We start from the raw sequence: 20,535 nt of genomic DNA on the forward strand, positions 1-20,535 counted from the left end.
TTCGAGATCACATCAGTAAGCTTCACCTCAGTTTTTTTTGTTTTTTTTGCAGTACGCGGGCCTCTCACTGTTGTGGCCTCTCCCGTTGCGGAGCACAGGCTCCGGACGCGCAGGCTCAGCGGCCATGGCTGACGGGCCCAGCCGCTCAGCGGCATGTGGGATCTTCCTGGACCGGGGCACGAACCAGTGTCCCCTGCATTGGCAGGTGGACTCTCAACCACTGCACCACCAGAGAAGCCCCTTCACCTCAGTTTTTGAAATTAAGAGTATGGGGGGCGGGAAACGCTATTGGGATCATTTTTGACCCAGAGAAAGAGAAAGAAGAAGCCTGGGGAGAAATGGTGTCAGAGATTAATTAACTTACTAGCAGTGATAGCATTTTGCAAATAAACTTAAAATTTTATATTAGGATAATATAGGTGGCTTTACTGTATGATTGTCCTTATCAAAAATTAAGAAATAAAACACATCCAAATATTGCAATCTTATATACAGATAGTCCACACTTTGCATAGTTCCAATATGCATGAATTTCAGTTACTATGGTTTAAACAACACCAGACATGCAATAACGTGGTGCAAATGGCAGTTACCGAAGTGTATTAACTGTGAACAATTGCATAAAGTATAAACTTCGCTGCTAGCCTTTCAGTCCCCTAATCACTACGTAAATAGCAGGCGCACATCAAGATCAGTGTACAAAAATGGACAAATATGTAATAGCAAAAAGTGCAGCAAAGAAATAAAAAGTAATAACGCTGGAAGTCAATTTCCAACCAAATGTAAATGGGTTGGGGCCAAAGAAGGCAAGCAACTATCCTTGATAAAGTCTTTTACAAAGAAATAAAATGCTTTCAGTCTCAATCTTTCTAACATTTGAAATTACCAGGTACTATATATATATCAGTTTTACTATTGTTTCACTTCCCTATACATTTATAACTGTCAGAAAGGGAGCGTTTGATGTTTTGACAAAAAAGTGTAAAAGTCACAGAAGGATTGTACCTTTGCCCGTTGATTATTCAGATCACTTTGTAAGGTGTCGGTTTGCATGATCGTACTCATGGTCCTGCACTACTGTGCAAAGCAAGAACTGTCGACTCTATTTTAAATGGGAACATAAATTCCGCTTTCTGCTCAAGATACCGATATGTATGCTCTTGATGAGAATTCCCAAGGCGACATCACTGCCTGCCTACCTTGCATTGCCATGTGTCCCTCCAAAAAGAGAAAATAAATGGTCATCACCCTTCCTCCAGATTAACATACACACTCTTAAACTGAAAATCAGTGCTCTTTTTCAGGGATCATCATTCTTATTTCACATGTAAAGAAAACTATTTCAGTAACCACCCCCTTGGTGGTTCTCTGCAATTCAAAGACAGATTTCTAAAACCTTGGGTGCTCCCCGCACCAAGCATCTTTCCCCATAAAAAGCTGAGTGTACCTGGAGTGTAGTTGCCATCTTCATGCCAGTTTTCAGCCTCAAAATAAGGGATATGCAGGAGTTTCTCCCCTCAGTCTAGTCTCACATATTACATTTTGCACATATTCTACTTCTATCCTGAATTACCAGCTACTCACTAGAAAGCCTCCTTCTCTGGCAGCCCTGATATTCAGAGTTATTTCCCCTCTAGAATGCCTGCCCCGCCCCCCAGTGTCTGACTGCCTAACTCAGTGACCTGTCTGTTTATGTTTATAGCCTTAGTCTCTGCCACAGCCTATCAAATAGTAGGTGCTCAGTAAAATCAGTTTTGAATAAATGAATGAAAGACTGAATCCTCAAGTCTCACCTCAGACAACACCTCCTTTAAGAAGCCTTTCCCTCCTCCACCACGTGGACCTTGGACCAGGCCCCTCACCTCTGCAGCTCATACTTCCCTATCTTTGTTCTCATCAACGCTTTGTTATCTTTCAAAAGTAAGTTGCAATCATTGCCCTTCTTTAAAGAAAACAAACCTCTCCTGTGTCCTCAGTATCTCAGATAAAGTTCAAACTCCTTCGCTGACGTTCTTCGTTTATTCCATTCTTTCACTCAACAAGGATATATTAATCGTTGGGTGTGTTACGAACAGGTTAAGGGTGCTCTTCTCAGAGTCAGCTGTTTGCACTAGCTGACAGATACACAAACAGATCATTATGGCACAATGCAGGGAGTGTAGTGGCAGAGATGTGCACAGGGTATTTTAAAAGCAGAGGGGAGGGGCGCCTAATCCATCTTGAGAATGAATGGGAAAGAAAGGTTTTTTCCTGAGAAGGCAATTGCTTGTACTCTCTTAAGGATGCGTAAGAACACACCCACCAAAGAAAGGTGAAGAGGGAGGAGGGCGAGGCATACTTCGTTTTCATGAACTTAATATATCAGGATACTTACACCAGGAGATGACACCCGAGCAGCGGAGAGAGAACCTCATCACTTCTTACAGCTTGGGAGCACTCCATTATGTGGATGCACTGTAGCTTGTTCAACCAGCCCTCTGCTGATGGGCATTAATGACATTTCTACTTCTGTTTTCTGCTGTTTAATGCTGCATTGAATGGCGTGGTGTCTATTTGCTGCTTTTTGTGTTTTTACCCGTTGTAACTTTGGAATCAATTCTTAGAAGTGCGATTGCTGGGCTTCCCTGGTGGCGCAGTGGTTAAGAATTCTCCTGCCAATGCAAGAGACACGGGTTCGAGCCCCGGTCCCAGAAGATCCCACATGCTGCAGAGCAACTAAGCCCGTGCGCCACAACTACTGAGCCTGCACTCTAGAGCCTTCGAGCCACAGCTACTGAAGCCCGCGCACCTAGAGCCCATGCTCCGCAACAAGAGAAGCCACTGCAAGGAGAAGCCCGCGCACCACCTCAAAGAGTAGCCCCCGCTCGCCGCAACTAGAGGAAGCCCGTGCGCAGCAACAAAGACCCAACGCAGCCATAAATAAATAAATATCAAAAAAAAAAAGAAGTGCGATTGCTGGACCAAAGGGTGAATGCAGGTGTAATTATGCTCAATATTGCCAAATAAACCCATGGGGGTTGTGTCATGTTGCATTCTCATTAGCAATGCATGAGACCAAAAGGCGATTCATAGAAAGATATTTTTAAAGGTGATGTAAACATTCTGGTCTCAGAACTGTACTCTAGCAGCCTGCATGGAAAAGGGCAGAGTTAAAAACTGAAAAGCACTGGGAAGTCAGCGCTGTGGAGGCTGACCCATAAAATCAGAAGGTTTCTTTTTTTTTTTTTTTTTTTGTTACGCGGGCCTCTCACTGTTGTGGCCTCTCCCCTTGCGGAGCACAGGCTCCGGACGCGCAGGCTCAGCGGCCATGGCTCACGGGCCCAGCCGCTCCGCGGCATGTGGGATCTTCCCGGACCGGGGCACGAACTCGTGTCCCCTGCATCGGCAGGCGGACTCTCAACCACTGCGCCACCAGGGAAGCCCCAGAAGGTTTCTTTAAATGGACAACAAGGTGCAGAAGAATAAACAAGGCTTCTGACTACCCTCTGTCCCACAACAGAACAAAACAAATACCCAACCTGCCCTGAAAACCATGGGGAAGTGATAAGCTATCTATCACGTGAGAGCTAGTGGAAGGAATTAATAGACATTATCCATTATTATTAATCCAACATTCCTCTGTTCCCCAACTCCATTTTTCTATCAAGTAAATCACACAACTGCAAACGTTTTCTGTCCCAGTAGTTTTCAAGATCTTCACCCTCGATGAGGGAGCCCTGTCATCCTCATCCCTTCTCCTCCCAGACCCTGGAGTCCTCATTTTCCTTGGAAGAGACCTAGTCAGGGCAGCAGCACTTTAAAGCTTGGCAATTTGAACGGCATGGCTGGACTCCTATATCTGATCTCACTCTACTGAACTCCTAAATCTATCTTCTGGGTTCTTGGTTTGTGGGGACAGGTAAGGAAGGGAGATTGTATTGTTTTATTTACTCATTTTCCTATATTTGGTTTAAATAAAAAATGCTACATATATATATGCAAATTCTATGTAACTAATGATGCAAGTACAAACACAATCCATGCCTCCATTTAAGAAGTACAAACACGGGGCTTCCCTGGTGGTGCAGTGGTTGAGAGTCCGCCTGCCGATGCAGGGGACACGGGTTCGTGCCCTGGTCCGGGAAGATCCCACATGCCGCGGAGCGGCTGGGCCCGTGAGCCATGGCCGCTGAGCCTGTGCGTCCAGAGCCTGTGCTCCGCAACGGGAGAGGTCACAACAGTGAGAGGCCCGCGTACCGCAAAAAAAAAAAAAAAAAAAAAAAAAAAGAAGTACAAACACAATCCATGCCGCAAGTTAAGAACTAGACCATCACCATATCCTTGAAGCTACCTGTGTGTTCTTGCTCAATCCTATCTGTCTCCTTTCTTACCTTCTTGCCTCTGCCAAAGAGGATGTGTGTTTGCATTTGCTGAGAGTTGGGTGACTCCTGGGCCACCTTTGCCTCCTATGAGTCCTACTGGTGAGACTTTGTATTATTTGGACAAGGCTCCGCCTCTCAGGACTGATGTAAGAGTTTGCCCTCAGGAACACTTCCGTGTCCCTCCTCGTCATTCTGAGCTCACTGGTAGAGGTCCCGTGCATTTACAGATCCAGCAGTGCCTTATAAAATATCTTTACGGTGATGAATGCAAGACTTATTTGTAGTGTAGCAGGACGGTTCTTCATAGTAGCTAGTAGGCCAAACTACTATGAGTAGAAGTCTGTGGTTCCATAATTCTAGCCTCTGGTCTTGCGACAGCATCACCCTTCCTTGCTATACTATAAGGAAGGGTTACAACAAATCCTATTTCAAATGCTACTACCCCTTAAGAGTTTTATTATCTACAACAGTTTCAAATAGTTGGTAGTGGTTACCTGAAATTCTGTCTTGAAGGCCTTGAGATTTTTTTTCTAGACTCTTCAGGAATGCATGCTCAATTTCTACTGTGAGTAGGCACGGGATGAGTGACAGCCTAACAAGAATTTAGCCTTGACAGCCCAAGTTCCAACCTCTGCATGTTTCAGATGAATGTATGTTTCTTGGTATTTCACTCTTCAAGGATTAGTCCTTGATTACCTAGATCTACCTTCAGAGCCCTGCTGGTTAAGAAGATTGTAGGAATTTTAAAAACAAACATCTTCTCTCCCTACCCCATTTCTTATCTCATCCTTCACTCATTCAAGTGAGTGCTGTAACTCATGTACTGCTTACAAAGTGGACGCCTCAAACTCAAAGTCCTTGCATGGCCTTGATTTTTAAAATCCTGGTAAAAAGTACGCAACCAAAAAACACTTTTATCTGCACTTGTGCCTAATCTCGGGTCCTATTCTGATCATTCTTAATGACTAATTCTAATTCCTAGTTAATAAGCATCACTTGGTATCTGTTATCTATTGCTGTGTAACAAATCCTGTAAAATTGAACAGTTTGGAAAAGCAATAAACATTTATTTTCTGACCCCATTTATGTGAGTCAGAAATTGGGGGACGACCAGCTGAGGGACCCCAGATTACACATGGGGTTACTGTCAGGGTGTCGGCTGGGGCTGCCGTCATCTGAAGACTTGACTGATCAGAGGATCCACCTCCAAGTTGGCTCACTCACATGGCGAGCGAGTCAGTGTTAAGTGCTGCAGGGAAACTCACTTTCTCAGCACGTGGTCCTCTCCGTAAAAGGACTGCTTGAGCGTCCTCACAACATGGCAGCTGGCTTCCCTCAGGATGAGTGATCCAAGAGAGAACAAGGTGGAAGCCTCCACATCTCCCATGACCTACCTCAAAAGTCACATGCTGTCCTTTCCACAGTATCACAATTGGTATCACAAGTCCTCTCTATTCAGTGTGGGAGGGAATTACACAGGGGGTTGAACACTTGGAAGTGGAGATCATTGGAGGTCTTCCTTAGGCTGACTACTAAGCCTGGCAAATACTTTTCCTTTGAAAGGGATATAAAGCCAAAGATCCCCAAAGCCTGAAGCTTGATAGTTTGTAAGCTACTCCAATAGGCTGAATAAAGAGCAGAAAGTGAACGTTTACATTTCCTGTGCAAAAGATGATGATTTCACATTTTTGCAAGAAATCTCCTATCTTTGGGGCTTATCACCTACATCTTTCTTGAGATTCCAAAAATGAAATTACATTTCATGACTAAAGGTCAAGAAGCAGCCAAGCTGACAGAAACAATGGGGTATGGCAGAAAGTTGTTACTGGAAGGTTCCTACGTGTGCCTCTCCAGAGTCTTTTGGGTTAGTTATTTTTCCACAGAATAATAAGCTCCATTTAATGGAAAAACGTCTTGCCCTTCTTCTCCGGACAGTAAGTGTCATCTTAATGAATAATGGCAGACTCCATTTTTTTGTTTTGCTTTGCTTTCAGGAACGCTTGATATGATAGCACCTGCAGAGTTTCTGGAATCTCCTTACAATCTTCTAAGGAGGCGGGAAGTCATAAGTCTAATTATAAAACCATAGTAGCCTTGTCACTGCTAGGTTAGCAAGCCAGAAAGCTGACAAAGTTCAACAAAGCAGTGGTTATAAAATATTTATATATAACTTTAATTGCCAAACCCCTGAAGAACTGGTGGATCTTTCCACAAGGCGCATCAACAACACAAAGTAGTATCTTCTAAGCCTCCTCTTCCTCCTGAATAATCAAATTCAAGAGATGTTTATAAGAGAATCAACCACCAGAATGTGCCAGACATTTTTCTAGACTTCCAGGAGACAATAAGAAAGCTAAGATCCTGCCCTTCGGCAATTAGTGCATCCCTGCTCAGTGCCGGAAACTTCTCCTACCTCGTGGTGGCTTTTCATCACGTCCTCTCCCCATTATCAACTTGCAGGAAGACATAGAATCCGGTGATACAGGAATGCAAGGAGGAAGCCTCTGCCTTACTCTTTTCCTTCTTCATCCCCCCCACTCCCCTCAGTTTTCCTGGGAACAGCACACCTCGAGAGGGCAGCCACCTGGCTCTAGGAATGATCTTCCCTCCAAACTTTACATGTTTGGAATCTCCTTCTGTTTAAATCTTCCCCAAATCTACTCAACATGGATTGTGAGCCTGCCCAGGAATTACTTTCAGATTTTAGACTTTTCATCCTGTCAGCATCCGTGGTTTTATGATATAATAGCATCCAGAAGCAAATCTCAGCCCCTGGTGATTTACACAGGAGGGGTGGGTCCAGGGCTCCCCCAGAGCCTTGACTGCAAGGAACACTGCCCAAGTGACAGAGAATGACAACCTTCCAAGGAAAGGAGGTAGGAGTGCCAAAAGCAATGGCTTTTTCAAATAGACTCTTTAGAGCTTACATACATCCTAGGAACTTTCTTCTTTTCTAGAGGAAGAAAAAGTCATCTTACCCCACCCAAACTAAAGACGCACTCAAACGCATAATCCTATTTATATGCATCAACTTCCTTTTTCTTATCTATCAGAATCCTTTGAAAAGAAAAAGGCACAATGCAAAAGCAGCTAGGTTTATGGAATAGAGCCCTGAGTCTATTCCATCTTGAAATATCTAAATTTCTTAAAGACAACATCTTCCTTTTTTGAGATATAATCGACATACACCCTTATATTAGTTTCAGGCATACAACGTAATGAGTCGGTATTTGTATGTTTTGTTTTGTTTTGTTTTGCAGACCCTGGGGTTTGCTGCAAAGCTGGTGGCCTCCTACCCTGAGAACTCCCTTCCCCTGTCCTCAGCTCAGGAGTGGCCTCTGCCTGCTAAGCATGGGGTAGACATAGGAGTAGTTTTACTCACCAGGAAGGGAAATGTGTGGAGCCATCAGGTGTGGATCCGTTCTGGCCGCCCAGACCTGGGGGCAGGAACACATCCAGAGCTGTAGCAAGCTGGGGGTGGGTATCTGAGTAGGCATCAGCCCAGGTCAGGTTAGAGGCCAGTGGTATTGTTTGATGGAGAGTGTAGTGGAGGCCCTAAGGGACTAGTGGTATTGTCTGACGGGGGTTGAAAGGAATTTATATGTGACGGGTGGACTGGTGGGGTTTCTGGCGTGAAATGGTATGTTGACATGGGTCAGGGTACAGCGTTAAGTTGTGATGAGGTTCTCAGGGGACCCACTGGTACTCTGGGGGGGGTTCTGCAGAGTCCAAAGGTACAGTCGGTGGGGGAGGGTGTGGCCGGCCACGAAAGTTGGTGGATCGTCTCACCTGGCCGGTGATACAGCCCGGTCACCGTACGCCCGTAGAACCCTCACGCCAGCCGGATGCTCAGGAGACTTAACACCAAGCAAAGCAGCAGCAGCTTGAAGAGGGTCACGCGCATGTCCTGCGCCTCCCACTCCGGCAGGAACTCGCTGCCGAGGGCGCCCAGAGCGCCCAGCACCGTGGCCGGCAGAGCCTGCAAGGACTGCCCAGACCAAGGCTCCGCCTTGACTGGCCGGCGTCCCAGTCAGGAGACTCTCACCGTAGTCCCCACTGCGCAGGCGTCTGTTCTTCCGGAGCCAGGCACGCTAGTGCGCACGCGTAAACCCACGGAAGGCGCGTCTACCCCGCTTGCGCGAAGAGTTGGAGGTTTGGGGAGGAGTGTTAAAACCGCGCACGCGCACCTAGCCCCACCCTGCTTAAAGGAGGAGTGACTCCTTGTATGTATTTTGAAATCATCACCACAGTAAGTCTAGTTAACACTCATCACCACACATAGATACAACGTTTTTTTTCTCAAGAACTTTTTTTTGTCTCAAGGACTTTTTTTTTTTTTTTTTTTTGCTGTACTCGGGCCTCTCACTGCTGTGGCCTCTCCCCTTGCGGAGCACAGGCTCCGGACGCACAGGCTCAGCGGCCATGGTTCACGGGCCCAGCCGCTCCGCGGCATGTGGGATCCTCCCGGACCGGGGCACGAACCCGTGTCCCCTGCATCGGCAGGCGGACTCTCAACCACTGCGCCACCAGGGAAGCCCTCAAGGCCTTTTAAGATCTACTTTCTTAGCAACTTTTAAATATGCAACATGGTATTATTAACTGTAGCCATGATGTATATTACATCCCAGGGTTTATTTATCTTGTAATTGGAAATTTGTGCCTGTTGTCCCCCTTCACCCCTTTTGCTCACCCCCCACCTTCCACCTCTAGCAACCACCAATCAGTTCTTTGCATTTATGAGCTTGGGTTTTGTTTTTGTTTTTGTTTTTCGAAGATTCCACATATAAGTGAGATCATGCAGTATTTGCCAAAGGCATCTTTCTACATTACAGATTAGCAATCCTAAAACCTTCCATTTAAAAGTAATTTTAAGGCACGTATGGATTACATAAATGCAAAGGTTCATACGAAATTATTAGCATTCTGTTCTGTGTTCCTCCTCCCTAACAAAGAGCATGTGTTTCTGACACCATCCTTTCACCTGTCCATCCCCAGGATCAAAAACGGTATCAGCCATCCCCCGAGATCCAAAGGCAAGTTTCCCCTGTAGAGTGCTTCACTTTTGAAATCGGACTAAGTCCAACTGAATTATTACAAATGTATTTACCCCTGTAGAATTGCCCTGTGAGTGTACCAAATGCTTTCTGTTGGTCCCGTCAGAGCTACCCTTCACGCCCTCGAACCTCCCCCCTACCCCCACCCTTGTTTTGGGCCAAGGACACTGCCCTCCATGGACTACCCCATCAACGGGGCTCTTCAGCCCTCTGGCTTCTGGTTGGGTCCTGCCAAGTGGCGGGTACTCACAGAAGCAGAGAAAGGTCAGAACACATATTCCCTCCTCTCTCTCTCTCTCTCTCTCTCTCTCTTCCTCCCTCCCTTCTTCCCTCTCCCTTCCCACCCACCTCCTCTGCATTACCAGTGATCTTCTACCAAAGATCATGGCTCCTGAAGGGCATCCCCTCCCCTCTCCAACTGCCACATTCTCCCTGGGTTCCCTGGACCTTTCCCTCCCCTAACCATCCATCCTTCTTGCTGATCCTGGGATGCTTCACCACCTCTTGTGGAATCTCTGCATCTACTGACACTTTTGTAAACAACCCATTCATGAGACTCTCATTAGGGTCCCCTTTGAGGATGCCATCTGTTTCCTTCAATGACCATGACCAGTACTGTGCGTGACTGGCTTTTTTAGCCTTTGTATCAATATATCAAGTATTCCACTCTTTTCCAAATGAAAGTAAATTAGAAAAGAATAAGCCAACCACAGGGTGCACAACTTTACATAACTAAGAAAATAATTTAGGCATTGCTGCAAAGAAAATTAAAGAAAGCTGTTCCACTGTGTGCATTATTTAATCAAGGCAATAGGAAAGGAATGTTAAGAAAAGCTGGAATGTTTCTCAAGTTCAGGGTCCCTGATACCATAGATTGCTGCCTGTTGCAGCCACGTGAGTAATTCACAATGGACGTGAACATGCACATGCAACAATTTTTCCACTTTTAATGAAACATAAGAAACTGGCAAGCCTTAGAAGTTAGAAACATATGTATTTAATTATTTTGTTAGGCTTTATTTAATAAGAAAGGTTTTCTATAATCAAATGTATTTTACATTATTTTTTAACATTTGAAATAACAGCTTATGAATAAAACTGGTCAAAGACTTAATAGTTGAATTTTTACTGGAGATTTGATTCCCTCTGTCTTCAAAATAGGTTTAAATTAGCTTTTCAAAATAACCAGCTAATTTCCTGGATGTAAGGAAGAGTGAGGGGTTCTCAGAATTGAAAAGCAGCCTCTATCCTCTTTTGTACAGAAAAACAAACACTCAGGAACACAGAATTGAATTAATCATAATTTAGTCTTTGGTTCTTTATACATCATCATTACTATCGTTGGTCCATGCTTGTCCTTCTTTTACTTTTTAAATTTCATTTAAAAAAATAATAAATGAATACCTACAGACCCACTATCCTAACCAAGGACTGGAATATTCCCGATGAGTCACAAATCCAACTCATCTGGCTTCCCGGGTCCACTGTCCAGGGCAGATCAGCACAGGGCATCTCCTTGACCACTGAGCGTGAAGCCGGGCCAAGCTCCTGCATATCCAGCTCCTCCTGCCTTTTGCGGACTCAGGTGAAAAGCTACACTGCACAGCATGGGCGCTGGCATTTTCAGCAGCCATCAAAGAGGCTAGGTGACATGAAAAAGTACAGGGACTTTAACTTCTCACGGGCTGCCCTGACCTGGAAGATAAATCTCCCCTTCAGCTCCCTCCTTAGAGCTTCCAGAGGAGCCCCACCGAGTGGAACACCATTGCCCAGAGACCCACTCTCTGTCTTCCTGGCTCATCTCAGAAGTGACAGTGGATGAGACCATGCATCTCTTTGTGTCTTAGTCTTCTCAGGATGCTGTAACAAAGTCCCACAGACTGGGTGGCTTAAAAAGCAGAAATTTATTGTCTCACAGTTCTGGAAACTAGAAGTCTGAGATCAGGGTGTCAGCAGGGTTGTTTTTTACTGAGGTCTCTCTCCTTGGCTTGTAGATGGCCGTCTTCTCCCTGTGTCTTCACATGGTCCTTCTTCTGTGCACACACGTCTGTGTCCAAATTCCCTCTTATAAGGACACCATATTGAATTAAGGCCCATCCTAAAGACCTCATTACTTCTTTGAAGATCTTATCTCCAAATATGGTTACATTCTGAGATACTGGGGTCAGGACTTCAACACATGAATTTGTGGGGGACACAATTCAGCCCATAACACCATGTACCACTTCACATCTTCTTTTGCTTCACGTCCCTTTTTTTCCTCATTCTAGTTGCCCTGAGCTTTAACTTGCAGATAAAGCATCGATACTTTTATCCTTGACTCCGGTGAGAACTGGACTAATACAAGAATCCATTACGCACCTGTGGATTCCTCCCTTTCTTACGCTCTTGCCACCCCACCGGTAATCAACATCCTGAACTGGGTGTTTTCATCCCCTTTCTTTTCTCTTTTCACTTATATGTTGTGTCTAAATATTTTCTTCAGTTTTACCTGTTTTAGAATGTTATAAAGTGTTACACTATATGCTGCATTCTGGCACTTACTTTTTCTGTTCAACATTACATTAAAAAAAAACCCATCTCTTTGATGTGAACAGCTATAATCCATTTTTCACTGGCTTCAGATTATTCCATTTTAAGAATAAACCATAGTATAAACATTATTTTGCTGATGGGCATTAGGTTGTGTTGTGCAAACAAAGGCAGATGGCCAAGGAGCACAAACAGGCCTTTTAGAGACTATGTGCTGGGGACCCTCAGAAAAAGCAGCAGAAGGAGTGCGGGTCCTGTTGTCAGTTTCATCGAGGGCAGTAGATGGAAGGTCGACAGAGCCCAATCTCAGCCTCTGGGACAAAGTCACTAGACCTGTGGGGATTTCAAGCTGCATCTTTAAGGAAGCAGCAGGCCCTCCCCTGGCATGATCAGGGGTCGTGATTGCAGCTGAGTGACACTGCCAACCAGCAGCAGGATTTGCTTCTTTAGCATCCATGGTCGGGAACAACCAGCCCTTTCCTCCCCTGGTAGCACCAGGAAAGTAGGTTCTAAGCCTTGCATTTGATCAGATTTTATTGCCCTAAACGATGGGTCATAGCCAGCTTCCATGGAGCTCTGCAGGAGCCCAACTCCTTTACTGGGATAACAGCTTATAGGGTATCAGTCTTTGACATGTTAGCATTTACATCTCAGGTAGTTACCATTTTATTCTCCAGAATATATTCCCAGGAGTGAAACTGCTGGGTCATATGGTATGAATATTCAGTGCTAATTTAATCTCACACCAGCCAATGCATGTGAGGTCCCACTGATCCTCTGAGTACATCCTCCTAGTATTTTTCAGTTACTTCATTTCTGGTGATCAATTAGGTATGGAAGAATACCTCCCTGTGGTTTTGATTTCGATTTCCCTGATGACTAATGAGTAGCTTTTCATGTGCATATGGACCATTTGTGGGTTTTTGTGTGAAATGCTTTTTGCTCATTTTTGTACTGATTTATCTTTCTCTATAATCTGTAAGGATTATTTATATATTCATGATGATTATCTTTAAGATTTGTTATGCTTCCTCAATTTGTAGCCTTCCTTTTATTTTCTTTACAGTGCGTTTTGATGAACAGTTCTTAGCTTTAATGTAATTGAATTTATCAATCATCTTTTTTTTTTTTTTTTTTTGCGGTACGTGGGCCTCTCACTGTTGTGGCCTCTCCCGTTGCGGAGCACAGGCTCCGGACACACGGGATCAGCGGCCATGGCTCACAGGCCCAGCCGCTCCGCGGCATGTGGGATCTTCCCGGACCGGGACACGAACCCATGTCCCCTGCATTGGCAGGCGGACTCTCAACCACTGCGCCACCAGGGAAGCCCGACAATCATCTTTTTAGTTGGCCTTTTTATTGTCTTGTATAAGAAATTCTTCCCTATTCCAATATCATAAAAATATATAAACCTCAAAATGAAGCATGAACTAAGAATAAGTCATAATGGAAATTAAAAATTAGTTGGAATTGAACGATAATGAAAACACTACATACCAAACCTTGTGAAATATAGCAAAAGTAATGTTTTGGGGGAAATTTATAGCCTTAAGTGTTAATATTAGACAAGAAAAATTATATATTAATGAACTAAGTATCCGACTTAGAGAACATGGCAGAGACCATTAGCCCTCACCAATATCCCTTTCCCAACCTCCCTTGCAGTTAAGGTGGCCATGATCGTCATTTCTAGGCCAAGTTGGTTAACTACTCAGTTTCACTTTCTCATATCTCACACCCCAATCTACCAGATGGATAATGCCAGGGTAAGTTTGAAGTCCCAAGTTGGAGAAACCAGAAATAGGTGTGGCCTGTGTCCCTGGTTGGAGCAGGGCCATCGTAGAGGGTTGTCCATCCTGGAACACCCACAGTGGACTTTGCATGTGGAAAGTGTAAACTCTTAGTGTGTTAAGTCACTGAGATACTGGGGTTGTTACAGCATGAGCCTAAAACAAGAAGTTTAAAAAAGAATAACCCCAAAGGAAATAAAGGAGAAAATGAAAGAGCAAAGATCAATGAAATGGAAAACAAAGAAGCAGCAGACTCAACAGAGGGAGAGCTGTTCTTTCCTGAGCCTTAGAAAAGCCATCAGGTAACTGCCCAACTCTGGTCTTGGTATCCTTGTCAAATGTGTTTTCATCTCTCCACACTGTTCCAAAGAACACATTGAGAGCCCACATATATAAAGCTGAATGGGCTGGATTATTTGTTTCTTATTCATCTGATTGCCAAATAAATGTGCTGTATTTTCTCAATGCAGGAAGCAAAAAGGTTGGAGATGGACTGAGCATAGAGAGCAAATCTGGGAAACAGGGATGACTGGGGTTTGCGTGGCATCAGGAAAACACAAAGGCAAAAGAGCAGAGCAAGAGGCCAAAAGTCAGAGACTGAAGGTGCAAAAGGGCAAGAGGAAGAAAAGCAAGCAGAGCAGGAAGCAGGGTTTCCTGGAGCACTCGGGGCAAAGGCTCCCCTGCAATGAGGAAAGACACAAACAGAATAGGTATTGTCATTTGAGGGCACCAAGTATTTTCCATTGCCAAGAAGAGGATCCAATCCTACTTCCCACATTTGCAGCTAATTCTACAAGAGCTCTTTTGATAAAAGTACAATACCTAGTTGTATTTATTGGAAAATGCAGCCCCACAGAGACCCAGTTATCATCATCATTAACTTCAATTTGCAGTTTACTTAATCATCTGATATTTCTTCCTTTTAATCTTTTTATTGCTTGTTGAACTACATCCTAGCTGAATGTCTCCTGCTACTTGTCATCTTTTTGGAGAGTCGGATTCCTGGGGGAGCAGAGTTTCTGCTTGTTTTCATACATCAACAAAGTAGAATTCCACAGACTCATGTGAGCCCAATGTAGCCTCAAGCAAAGGACATTATTTTAAAACTAGACTTATATCTCACACGGTATCAGCAGCATTGCTTGTTGTCTCTAAAACACAGCAACAATATTCTCGGTAGTTCCTTCACTTGGATGAAGGTTCTTAATAATATTTCACTGTGTAGTCAACAGCTTTAGTATTTATACACTTGGTTTTCTCAGGTGCAAACTACTTCTCCTTCAGCCAAACGTCATACAACTGGAATTGTCCTCCATCTTGCTTAACTTTATAGGAACGTCCTTTTGCCCGTACTCCCCACTATTAATTTTCCTATGACTAATTTAAAACTGCCTGTATGATTCTTAAATGAGTCCTTTGTAGACTTTGGAAAGTGCTTACATTCTCAGCAGTTACTGTAATCCTGTAACCAAAGAAGCTATGGTTGACAGCCAAGGTTTATTCTTCCTATAAATATGATTGAGTTCTGACACCTGGTATAATGTTTTTCTTTAGCATGTGAGCCAATGTAATGAAATTCTATATGTAGTTGTCTGCAAAAAAACTTAATATAAAATCTTTTTTTCTCACATAAAACTTTAATAATTTTTTTCAATTTTTTTCTGGCTGCAAGGTCATTAATTTTACCATCTAGTTACTTCAATAATATTGACTCTCCCTACCATGTGAGTTATACAGACCCTGCTTTAGAAAGGTTCATAATCCAAGCTGGAGAGCCAAAGATCTAACAAGATGAGTCAGTGCTATAGAAACACAGCAGAGACTAATGAATTCTGTCCAGAGGAAGGTCAAGGAGGGTCTCATAGGGACGACCTTGGAAGTCCCCTTGGTGACTGGATCTAGAAGGATGAGTCCATCCTCTGGCTAAGAAGCCAGAACTCAGGGCTAAGTCAGGGGCCTAAGGAAGAGCATTAGCTAAAGTTAACTAGTTGTTAGTTAATTTAGTTAATTAAAACTAACACACAAACCAAACCTTACACCTTGATAATTTGTATTTTGTGTTGTCTAAAGACAACATAGAGTATAATTCAATTAACTTCCTTGAATATCCTCTAAGGTAGGGTTCAGTGACATTCCTTCCTTGAGGAGAAATCTGAAAAAAAAGCAGTAGCACTTCCAAGTAAAATACAGTATTCTAAACAAGATTGGCTTAAACATTTTTCCATTTATTAAATTGTCATAAGAGCTAAAAAGAGAAGCAAATATTGAAAGGTCTAGGTTAATTTCTTTTCTTCTCTAAAAATCAGGTTCTAGGGTTTTTGTTCTTTTTTTGTTTTGTTTTGTGGGCTTTTTTCTTTTGTTTTTTTAATTGCTCATCTGAGCTAAATACCCATGGCCAACCCTTATTCATCCTTGGCATTGCCATGAGCATTATAATGTAAAAATGCCACTAGTCATTCACCCATGATTGTCTTCCCTTTTTCCTAGGAATTAAGCAGATTATTTCCTAGGAAATAAACAGATAAGTAGGATCAAATTTGAGGGTCTTCTTTGGGTGTTCAGTGGAGTGGGGGAGAGATCCACAGAGGCAAACAGTTATTACAAAATATAACTGTGACACACGGCACAGAAGAGAATTGCGTTTTGCTAGAAAGTAAAAAGAAGAAACAAATATGATCTCTGTCCTTGGGACATTTGTAATCTACTAGGTTGAATCACACTGACTGCTGACTACGTTGGTTTTTATTTTAATATGGCCAAATATTCACAAATTCATACGATTCTGCTTAACAGATGAGAAAGACAAACACAAAAGCTCAAGCAGGGAAGGGCGCTGCTGTGTCTGTATTAGCTAAGCATCTCTTGGTCTGTGTGCTTGCAGTCTGGCTGATACAGGGCATGTGTCCAGATGGTTGAAAGTCAGGCAAAACTCAGTAAACCAAATGAAAGCTGAGCCTAACAACCATTTTCTAGTTCCCTTTGTCCCTCTCATAGAACCTCTTTCCCTTTTTCTCCCTGGACCTACCAAAGCATTAGCTGGGAGTGGCAGCAGAGGACAATCCTTTTCAGCTTCTGCAAAGGCAACACAATCTATTAGTTTTATATGTATGAAAGAGTTCCTTTTCAGGAGAATTTCCAACACAGAAACCATTTTACATGATTCCTTTTTTTCTAGTCGTATTGAAACAGGAGGGAAGGGGGCAGGGCACAACCTCTGAAAGAACGACATAGCCCGAGGACATGACATAAACGGATTAGAACCAAATGGGTCCAAGATGGTGGACAAGTCAACTTCCACTAGACCTTGAGCCTCAGTATACACTCATTGCAACACATCAGCAAGCTAAATGACACACCCACAGGCGCCATGACAGTTGAAGACAGACCAGAAGGATCAAAAAGTGGGCAGTGGCCCACCTCCTGGAAATCCCCGCCCCTTCCGGAAATAGCTGGAACACTCCTCCCACTCTTTAGCCTATGAAATTACCCACCCCTATAAAAACTGACAACCTCATACCTTGGTGCCTTTCTCACCTTCTGGGATGGCCCACACTCAGTGGAGTGTGTTTCTCTCTAAATAAATCCACTTCTTACCTATCGCTTTGTCTCTCACTGAATTCTTTCTGCGATGAGGCATCAAGAACCTGAGCTTCATTAAGCCCTGAAACCAGGAGTGTGATCTCAGTTGGAAGATCATGGGTTTTGGCCGGGTTCGAGTCCTGGCCACGTGGGTTCAAGTCCCAATCTGAGGCGCACAGTTTCAATATGAAACACAGAAATAAATTTGTGGGTACCACTTCAAACCAGGGATGGGAGGCAAAAGTCATTCAGCCAACTAGGCGATGGGGAAGTGCTCAGATTTCTTTTGTTTTCATACATTATTCTGTTGAAAGCTGGGGGATTAAAGAGGGAAAATATGCTGCTGATGAATCAAGCCAATATTAAAATAATACTCTATTATTCTGAGTGTGTCCAATCATAGACTTTTATCATTTTTTGGGTTCTGACTCAGCCAAAACTTCTGAGTAACTGAGATTTGTACCAGTAAAAGCCACATTTCCAGGCTATGGACTACACAGCCACCTTCTGACAATGTGGCCATGGCATTATCTTGCTGGTTATGGACGAAAGCCTATTGGCCACCTCTGAATGCTTTATTTACTAAAGGTTAAGACGGAGCAAACACTGCTACTAGAGTGTTCCAGCAAGAGTCAACATCTCCTAAGTGCTGGCTGCTGGACTATCCTACAGGCCTTACAAACAGTCTCATTTAATCCCCATAAGCCTATGAATGAGATTCTATTATTATCCCCATTTCATAGATAACCGGGGAGCAGAGAGATAAGTAACTTGTTTCAAGTCACAGAGCTTGTGAGACAGCTGGATTACCTAACTTCAAAAGCTGAGCCCTCAACTGCTTCTAACTACTGGATGCATTTCCAAGAGGCAAAGACTTCTAAATTAGTACTAATCCCTGAAATCCTTCCATTCTTATTCTGATACAGCCTCAGCTGGAATGACAGAGAGGTATATATGGGTAAGAAAAGAGAACCCCACACCCACGAAATTAAAAGGACAATTTCTTACTTCAGGCACAATACTACTTCATATTGAACTTCATATTTAAAGTTTTTTCTCTTTAAGATAAATCAAAATGTTCAGACTGAGATATGTCAAAATGCTGAAGGATTATTTTAAAATCCAGTCTTTGTCACCCTAAAAACAAAGTTAAATGGGAAATCTTTTTTAATGGGTCTAGTCAATGGAAGAACAAGGAAAAAATGGGTTTTTTCCCCTAATGTTCTCTCCTTTTAAATCATTCCTTCACAAACATTTGAGTGTTTACAATGCTCCAGGCGAGGAAACAGAAAATGATGAGAATATCAACATCCCTGGACTTGAGGGGTGATGTAGCCCTTCTTCTTTTTAAAATACCTTTGAGGTTTATTTCTTAATTTTCTCCTACAGCTTCAGTTTCACAACTTTTCAGAGAAACAGGAAGCTTGGGAAAGGAGAGCATGTGTAATATTCAGCTGCAAGCATGACACAAAGGCCCTGGCTGGGAACTGTCCTCCTCTGCGCAGTGACTCCAGGGCCGTCAGATCCAGGAGAAACATTGGAAAGGTGAGCTTTGTGTTCCCTTTAATCCAGTTTTTAATCAATAGATTTTTAAATACTCACCTTCCAGGTGATTAGCAAGAATATATCAAAAATATACACAAGCAGGGTAACTCTAAAGGTGAATAAAATCAAATGTCATTGGCCAACCCAAAAAGTGGCCCTACCAAAAGGAGTTTTTTTCATTTTCAAGGTGCCCACCTTCCATATAATCTCCAAGGAAGTAGCAGGCAGAAGTCTCATCTCAAAGGAAATGATGCAGTGATTCTCTTCCTAAGAGTGGGAGCAAAGACAGTTATGAAGACAGTTGCACTGAGGTCAGGAGATGGGAGAATTTGATTAAAGCCAGTCACTGGGCAAATAACATGAGTATAGATATAGACCCTAAGAAGGACATGACAGGTACACTTTCTATAACCTTGTCTATTGCATTGACAATTATGCTCTCACTGGGCATTCTATTTTGACTTTCCAGTATATTCATATTACAAAAAGTCATTTTAAACAATTCATTTGAATGATGTTCAGTTTTAAAATATGAGCTTGAAAAAACACACACACCTACTCAAATGCCCTGCTAAGATGCTGTGTCTTCAATAATCTTGAATTACCTGCACCTCCTGGCTACTGGTTTCATTACTCTGACAGCTGAAATAACATGTTCATGGCTTGCATTAGTCTTGGATGTTTGGGGTTAGGAAAAGAATGGGCAGGTTATGCATATGTTTTCTAAATTAACTCGAGCTCTGCGTTTGTCTACAACGGTATAAGGTTCAATCACATGGATGGTACCAGGGGTGGCGGCGGGGTGTTGGGGGAGCAGGCACACTCGGAAGGTGCTACTTGACTGGGTGTCACTGTCATGAGAAGCCAGGTGTCACCTCTTGTAATGTAAAGGAATCAAATAATTTAATCTTTTAAGACAGATTTGATGAATCCATTCTACCTTGAAAGAGATAAACTGGTACATAAAGCAGCCACATAGCACAGGGAGATCAGCTCTGTGCTTTGTGACCACCTAGAGGGGTGGGATAGGGAGGGTGGGAGGGAGGGAGACACAAGAGGAAGGAGATATGGGAACATATGTATATGTATAGCTGATTCACTTTGTTATAAAGCAAAAACTAACACACCATTGTAAAGCAATTATACTCCAAGAAAGATGTTAAAAAAAAATTGGTACATAAAGGGCAAAAAGTAAAAAAAAAAAAAGAGTGGGAGCAAAATGTGACCCACTTCTCTGTAAGGACTAACGACAGATTCAATAGGTGGAAACATCCAAATCAGGCCTGCATGGCCATCCCATTTATGCCTCCGGTGGCAAAAAAGCAACATACTTGTGTCAAAGACATTTGCTTACACCAGCTCTTTGGGGGATGAAAAGTTAAGAGTAAATACCTCTTAGAGTTTTCTGAGGGCTAACAAACTGAAACTTGGGAATACTGATGGTCTTTGGGCCAGAGGAGGCAACAACTGCTTGACTTTCAGGTGGAAAAACAAAAACGAAAACAACCCTCACAGAACAGATTCTAAAACTTCCGGGGTGGTGGGGAGAAAACTGAGGAAACAGAAGTAAAGACAGAAAATGGGGCTTCCCTGGTGGCACAGTGGTTGAGAATCTGCCTGCCAATGCAGGGCCCACGGGTTCGAGCCCTGGTCTGGGAGGATCCCACATGCCGT

The sequence above is a fragment of the Hyperoodon ampullatus genome (assembly GCF_949752795.1).
Source record: "Hyperoodon ampullatus genome assembly, chromosome: 12".
Taxonomy (NCBI): domain Eukaryota; kingdom Metazoa; phylum Chordata; class Mammalia; order Artiodactyla; family Ziphiidae; genus Hyperoodon; species Hyperoodon ampullatus.